We start from the raw sequence: 7925 nt of genomic DNA, 5'->3' as shown, positions 1-7925 counted from the left end.
GACAGAGACAGACAGAGTATGGCCTTCAAAGGGTCACCCCTACTGAATCACTTCCCACATGTAGAATCCATGCCCTAAAGCTCCTAGTTCCTCCCATTACATAGCCCCTGAAATTGCTAATGCATCAGTGGGAGCAGCCCACTCATGAGGTGAGGACAGATACCACCTGCTTCAATCATATTTGGCCATAGCTCTACAGGAAACAAACATCTTCCATGGGCATACTAGCTTTTGTGGGATAATTCATATCCAAACCATGACACAGAAGCTTGGTTACCTGTAAATTCATTTGTTAATGGAAATGTGGTTAGGTGAGGTCAGTAGGGTGGGCCCTCATGATGGGATAGGGGCTTTATGGGAAGACAAAGAGAAACCCGAGCTAGATACTTGTCTCACCCAGTGATACCCTTGTCTGCTGTAAGCAGCAGGAGTTGCTAAGCAGGTGCTGGCACCATGTTCCTGGACCTCTGAGCCTCAGGGTTGTGAGCCAAATGGCCTTCATTCTTTATAAATTACTCAGTCACAGGTATTTTGTTATAGTAATGGAAAATGGATGAACACACTTAGCATATAGCCACAAACCACGCAGATGACATTACAGCTCTTGGTGACATTGTCCAACACCATGAAACCTTTCGAACCCCAGAGGTAAATAGGTTTGGTAGAGAACACCAAATCATACCAGATCCGTATCAGGATTTCACCCTTCCTTTCCTTTTGGCATGAGAAAACGAGCAATAAACCCGAGACATCGGTTACATAGCACTGTAGAAGATGGCAGTTGCTGTAACTTGGGGCACACTGTTGGGGTGGCTGTGGCAAGGCTTGGTCTCGTTAAGGTGGTGGCATTTGTGCAAGGACTTGAAGGAGATGAACCTTACGCATGTGAAAGAATGGTCTTCCAGGAAGATCTAATGGTTAGTGTAAAGGTCCCGAGGACAATAATGACAGGAAGGACAACAGGCTGCGGGACAGTGGGAGACAGGTGTCCATTCAATACTGTCAGCACAGGGCGCAGATTTGGGGAAGAGATTAAGAAATCAAATAAATGAATAGTCAGTGTTCAAGCTAGGTCCTGGACCCCAGGCTTCCCAAACTTATTTAAGGTCTTTAGAGGTACAGAAAAAGGGTTGCACATGTATGTGTCTACATATGTATAAATGCATGTGTATGTGTGTGAATGCATGTATCATGTGCATGTATGTGAATGTATGCATGTGTACATACCTGAATATATATGTGTGTATGTTTTAGTACTTATTCTTTTATATATATATATATATATATATATATATATATATATGCATATGTGTGAGTACGTGCATTTGAGTGCATCTAGGTTTTATGTATAATACATGTGTTCATATGCATGTGCATGTATGTATATATACATGTGTTTACACATACATACATGCACGTGTTTATGTGTATGTGTGTGTTCTTGTGTAATTGTTGAGACTGAGAAGTACTGAAATCTGCCATTTGCAGGTCAGAGACCTGGGAACGCTGAGGTCTTAAGGCTCTTCTCCCTTCAAGACCCAGGAGCTTTGTCTAAGGACTGGAGAAGCAGTTGTCCCAGTTCAGGCAGCAAATCTACCCTACCTTGCTTTGACCCTCTTCCTACAGTTTCTGAAGCAAGGCTTCCCATCCACACTGAGGAGGCTGTGTACCTGCTGGAGGCCTCCTACCCACACTGGGGAGCTTTGCTTCTTAGGTCTATTCACTGATCAGAAGGCTTATGTCACCAAGAAATAGCAGGACGCAGTGTTTTTACCAGTTAGCTGGGCTTGCCTCTGCCCAGTCAAGTTAACTTGTAAAAATATCAGCCATTGTGGGGAGAAGGCTCATTTGGTAAAGTGTTTGTCACAAAAGCGGGAGAAGCCAAGTTGGATCTCCAGAATCCATGTACAATGCCATGTAAAAATCATTGGTGGTGCACATGCCTGTAATCTCGGCATTGGGAAGGCTCATGGATCACTGGCCTTGCTGCCTTGATCTGCAAAGTGAAGATGGTTGTGGTGACTGTCTCAGGTGGGATGAGCGGACGTGTGTGCGCACGCGTGCTCACGCGTGTGCATTTGTGTGCTAACATGATGCCAGTCCAGAGGGGGCACTGGGAGGCTATGACTTTCTGTCATAAAGACTTGGGGTGGCTTACTAGCTGAGTCTGGTTTTCCAGCTTCATGTTTCAATAGGACCATGCAAGCTTGTCAACACTCTTACTCCTTCGTGCCTGGGTATTGGGGCCACCCTGATTTCTCCCTTTTTACGGATGCCTCCTGTTATCGTTCCAGCTTATAGGATGCTCTGTCTGGTGGAGCCAGACTGCACTCAGATAAACAAGAGTACAAGGGTGGGGTCCAGGAACAGGTGTAGAATGGGACAAGAGTCACCAGAAGGTGGCGCTATTGAGCCGCCGCTGTCAAAACACTTGTTCCTGTTTTCATTGTTTGATGAGACCTGTGTAATTTACAAACGGTCCCCGAAGAAGAAATAGAACTGTGACTTGTGCCTCACAGATTTTTTTTAAAAGTGATTTTTTTTGTGCCTCTGATAGCCCCACCTCATCATCTCAGTCCAGAGGAAAGAACAGAGAATGGCACACCTGGAGCCAGCTCCTACCCCATGCAGACAGCGTGATTCTTACTGTAGGTGGTGGGTATTCACAGGTAGCTTCTGGTGTTTTCTTTCTTTCTTTCTTTTGTTTTTTTTTATTTTTTATTTTTTTGTTTTTTGGATAGTGTTTTATGTATTGGATTAGAATAGAAAACACTGGGAAGCCTACACTTTCGTGTGAGTGGAACTTACCTCTCAGATGTGGAATCTGGGCAACTCCTTAGAAGTTGACAACCTAAGCTTTAGAGTGTTTCTCCTCGCTTCCGTGTCAACACGAAGGAAAGCGATACGCCTTTTATGGACCAGAGTTCATCCTCTCTGCTTCCCTCTAGAAATGTGTCCTGTTAGCTTTGTCAACTTGGCATAGTACAGTCACCCAAGAGAAAAGCCTCTGCTGAGGAATTATCTAGGTCAGATTGGGCTGTGGTCGCGTTTGTGAGGGATTGTCTTAATTATTAATTTATGAGGGCCCAGCCCACTGTGGGCAGCACCATCCCTATGCAGCCTGTTCACCCTGGATCATTTAGAGGACACAAACTTAGTTTGAGCCCAGTGAGCCAGCAGCTGCCTTTCCTCTAGGGGTCCTGCTTCAAGTTTCTGTTTGGGTTTCTGCCCTGCCTTCCCTTAATAATGAACGGTGACCTAGAGGTCTAAGCCTAACAAACTCTTTCTTTCCCTAAGTTGCTTTTGGTCGGAGTGTTTCATCAAAGTAATAGAAAGGAAACTAGAAAGTACTTATTAAAGAACTTATCTAAATTGGTTTTTCACATATATACACAATGCATTCAGAGTATTCTCATCTTAACCTCCTTTAACTCACTCCTACCCTTATCAACACCCCCTTTCTACAACTACCCTTCCCATTTTCATGTCTCCCCACTCCCAATGGGGTCGTTAGCTTCAACTGTCAACTGACATAGCCTAGACTCAACAGGGAGGAGTGTAGGTGGATTATGAATGGTTGTCTGCATTGGTTTCACCTTTGGGAACATGTCTGCAGGATTGTCTCAATTAAATGATGTAGAAAGACCCAGCCAAGTGTGATCCTTATTTCCCTTCCTCCTTCCTTTTCTCTCCTTTCTTTCCCTCCCTCCCCTCTCTTTCTCCCTCTCTTCTCCTCCCCCCTCTTTTCCTACCATCTCCCCTCTCTCCTTCCTTCTTTCTCCCTTTCTCTTTCCCTTTCTCCTCCCCACTTTTACTAGATACAGGAAATCCTGAACTGTATAAGAGTGAGAAATGGAACCAAACACCAGTGAGCAAGCTGGCATTTATTTCTCTCCACTCTTGATGGCTGTCACATGACCTGCTATGAGCTCCTGTAGAGAGATCCTTGAGAAGACTGTTGGGAGCCAACCTTGATGTCGAGTTGGTTTTGAAAAACAGCATTATTGACATTTTATTATTGATTATGCACTAAGCTGGTTGCATGTTGCATTAAATCCCAGGAAGACCATTGGAAGTTGCCGCCAAGATTGAAAGGATAATCAATGGCAAACATAAATTTTTTAACACTTAAAACTTATTTACTTATTTAAAAATTGACCAGTTTTTAAGATTTACTCATTTGTACCTTCACACATCCATACATATATCTGTATAACGAAGGCATCTAAGAATCAGTTTTGTGTCACTAATTTTTTTTACTTATTAAACAGGTTATATGTTAAAGTCTCAATCTACAAACCCTCTGCACAACAAGATTACAACCAATAGACAAAAATATAAACTGCCCTTCTATATGAGGTAAATAGACCCATAGAAACCCTTAGAAATAATAATAACAACCTTATCAAGCTAGAGATGTGTCGAGAGAAACATACACGTCTGCCTCCATCTTTGCTTCTCCAGGACTTCTCCTCTCTCAATCTCTGCCTACTGCCTTCTCTTCCGCTCCTAGACCTATCCCTGTCTATCTCTCTCCTGTCCAATCATGTATCACCTTTACATAAACCTACACATCACTCTTTCTGTTTACTTAAAAAAAACAAAATTTTCCCTCAAATATAAGCTGTGTACAACTATTACTACTTGAAAATATTCTAAATGACTGTTTTCTCAAAGTTAATTAGCTTGGGTATGTCATAAAGCTAAATTAGTCTTCAATTCCATCACAAATGTGAGAACGGCCAAATATCTAAAAACATAAGAAGCCTAACACAGTTTTCAGAGCAGAGACAGGTAGAAGAGACAAATCTCCATTAACAGTCCCCTGTTAGCAGCACGTGAGTCTTTGGCCTTTTGGCCCAGTATCACTGATGGACATCGAAATGTAGAAATCTTGAAGAACTGATAATTTTGGCTTGGCAAAGATGATCAGTTGACTCTTCTGCATAAAGTGTCCCTTTCTGGACAGTATTAGTCTGTAGATGAAATAGGCAGTTTCTGCTCAGTGGCTGCCTGGCCACACAGTATACCTCACCTGGAGGTAGAGATGCTCAATTCCTTCATTAAATCCACCAAAGGGGACTCTAAGGGGCAGATATGTCTCAACAAAAGATAAATAACATCAAACGACATAATTTATGGATTTCTGACATTTTTGAAAACCATCTAACTACAAAAAGTATTTCTGAACTGTTAAACCTTGACTACTCTTGGCAATTTTTAATTGAAAAATCTCAAAAACACCTTTTTAACTGACTCAGGATAATGATTTTGCTATCCAGCCTCTAACTAGTACAGTTTAATCAACTAAAAACAGTGAATAATAGCAGTTATAGGACTGGGTCTAAGCCTTGCATTCCCAAGTGCATTGTATAGGCACAATACTTCTATGAAAGTAACAATACTAATCTCAATTTTAAATCAATAAGAAATTATATCACTTAAAACCTTAAATCTGTATTAAATAAATTATACCACTGGAAAGATTACAACTTCAACTTTATATTAATTAGAAATATTTCTACCAGTTTTCTCTTTCCTCTGCCATTGTGTGTGTTACACCTGACACAACCTCTCGCCGTGTCGTCCCACAAGACTTTCAGAATCAAGCGATTCCTGGCCAAGAAACAAAAGCAAAATCGTCCTATTCCTCAATGGATTCAGATGAAAACTTGTAACAAAATCAGGTAGAACTCTAAGAGAAGACACTGGAGGAGAACGAAGCTGGGCCTGTGAGGAGTCACACAGGGCAGGACTGAGGGCTTACGCTGAACGGTGGTCATCGGTCAGTCCTACCAGATGGATTTTAACATTTTAACCTGAAGACTTGTTCGTGTCTAAATTGGGATGTTTGCCAGTAATAAAATTATAAACCTTCCAAAAAAAAAAAAAAGAAATATTTCTACCAGTGTAAGATATGACTTTAGCTTAGTTACCAAAAGGCGATTGTGGCTGTATAAACCAATCTGGCTAATTCCTCCCTGCTAAATTATGGCTATTTATATATTCTTCATAAAAACAACCTTACAATAACCACTTTCACCCCCCCTCCCCCAAAGTCCAGAGAACAAGGGTGAAGACTCTTCATAGCTTTTTCAAGCTGAATATATGGGTGTTGAGAATTTAGAAGGGGGGAGGGTAATGAAGCCGCACAGGCCTCAAGAAGGAAAGTCACACTGACAATTGTTGTCGTCTCTGATGTCTGGAATCAGGTCAGTTCAACATTCTGATGACGAGCTTCACCATAGCTGCACATTCTGTAATACATATAAAACTCAACTGAAAACATTTTAGTATCGAGATATATTTTGTTTGATCCTCTTGAATTTAGTTTTTCAGGTGGTCTACCTCTATCAAATCTAATCCGTATAATTGTGAAAGGCACAAAGAGCTGTGTCACACTTTTTAAAAACACAAAAACAAAACCGTTCTTCCAAAATAGCGTGTCCCTTAGTCAGCAACCAGAATATCTTGTATCTCGTATTCTTTCCCAGAGAAATAATATAACCACAAAACTCAACATCACATACATTTTGAAACTTAAAACCATATAAAACACTTGAATAAACTAAAAAACTGTATGATATTATTCTTAGGCCTCCAATAATCCGTCATGTCAAGAAATCAACTCAAATTCCAATGGATCTCACGTTGAGAGAATATGAGCCTTGTGGTAATTTTAAGATAGCCACAGACCCTCACTAGCCAGCATCTGACTAGCAATGTGGCCTTAGCAGGGTACTTCACAAAACAAACTATCAATTACAAATCTATAAGTAAATAATTTGTAAAACCAGGACATTAGTCCATAGTATTCCCTCAATCTGGAGCGTCAGATCTTCATTTATTAATAGCTTTCCTAATATATGTCTGTATTCACTCTGCCTGGTGTACAGACTTCTATCTTAGTTCCAAACTGCGGGTGAAAATTCTCACATGATTTGGGTGAGCTCTATACTCTCTTCTAACTAGAAAAACACACTTGACTTCTTCATTAATTCTTTATACCATCTTTAGAACAAATAAATCAGCTATTAATACATTTTCAAAACAATTCTGTCAAAGAATCAAGTAGCTTTTAACTTTTCAATCTGTGTTAGCCTGCCTTCTCACAGCAGGACCCCTACAGCCTCACAGCAGAGGTTGCCTCTGTGTTTCTTTTGTTTGAGGTTCCTGAGCTTGAGACGTCATGTAACTCAACATGGCGCTGACCCCTCTTACTTAGAAAATAAAACTTTCTCTCTAACTCTTAGGCTGAAGCCTTTAACTTTTTAGTGGAGTCTTGCCTAACATGTTGGTTCGCCACCTGTTGTGGTAATTAAATAAAAAATGATAACCTTTTATTGGCTTCCCACGATCTCACTCCACGGACAGACTGGACAGATGCCACCCTAGTGTGGAGCTTAGCACATACCATGCGGTCCCCACACCATTGGCGCTCCAGGCCGCCTCAATGTACTCTGGCGAGCTTCACTCCACTGCCCCTGCTGCTTTTGTCCAGGGTGGATACGACCGCCCTGGTGTGTTCCTTTCCTCCAACGCCCAGTACAAACATGGCGCCATAGCCCAGTAACTTGCCAAACAGGTTCTATATTAAAGTCTCAATCCACAATCCTTCTACACAACAAGCTTACAACCAATGGACAAAGATACAAACTGCCCTTCTATATGAGATAAATAGACCCATAGAAACCCTTAGAAATAATAACAACCTCATCAAGCTAGAGATGCAGAGAGAAACATACACATCCGCCTCCATCTTCATTCCTCCCGGACTTCTCCTCTTGCCGCTAATGTTTTAATGTAGATATTTGCATGTGGCTCAAGCTCCCAAAGGTACAGTTTTGTGTTGTACTGGGTAGTTTTCACTTCTACTCCTGGCCCAGGGACTCTGTTTTCTTCCAAGAATGGCAGCTGCTGATTGA

The 7925-nt window shown here is 41.5% G+C and overlaps 1 pseudogene across 1 annotated transcript; it reads left to right on the top strand.

Moving 5' to 3' along the window:
- Positions 1–589: 589 nt before the first annotated feature.
- Positions 590–5736, top strand: LOC308417675 (large ribosomal subunit protein eL39-like; annotated as a pseudogene). Its single transcript has 2 exons — positions 590–648; positions 5514–5736. The product of its transcript is annotated as a large ribosomal subunit protein eL39-like (transcript).
- The last annotated feature ends 2189 nt before the right edge of the window (positions 5737–7925 follow it).

This window comes from Micromys minutus, assembly GCF_963924665.1.
Source record: "Micromys minutus genome assembly, chromosome: 2".
Classification (NCBI taxonomy): Eukaryota; Metazoa; Chordata; class Mammalia; order Rodentia; family Muridae; genus Micromys; species Micromys minutus.
Note: the sequence above shows the minus strand (reverse complement) of the source record. Positions and strands in the feature narration are given on the sequence as shown.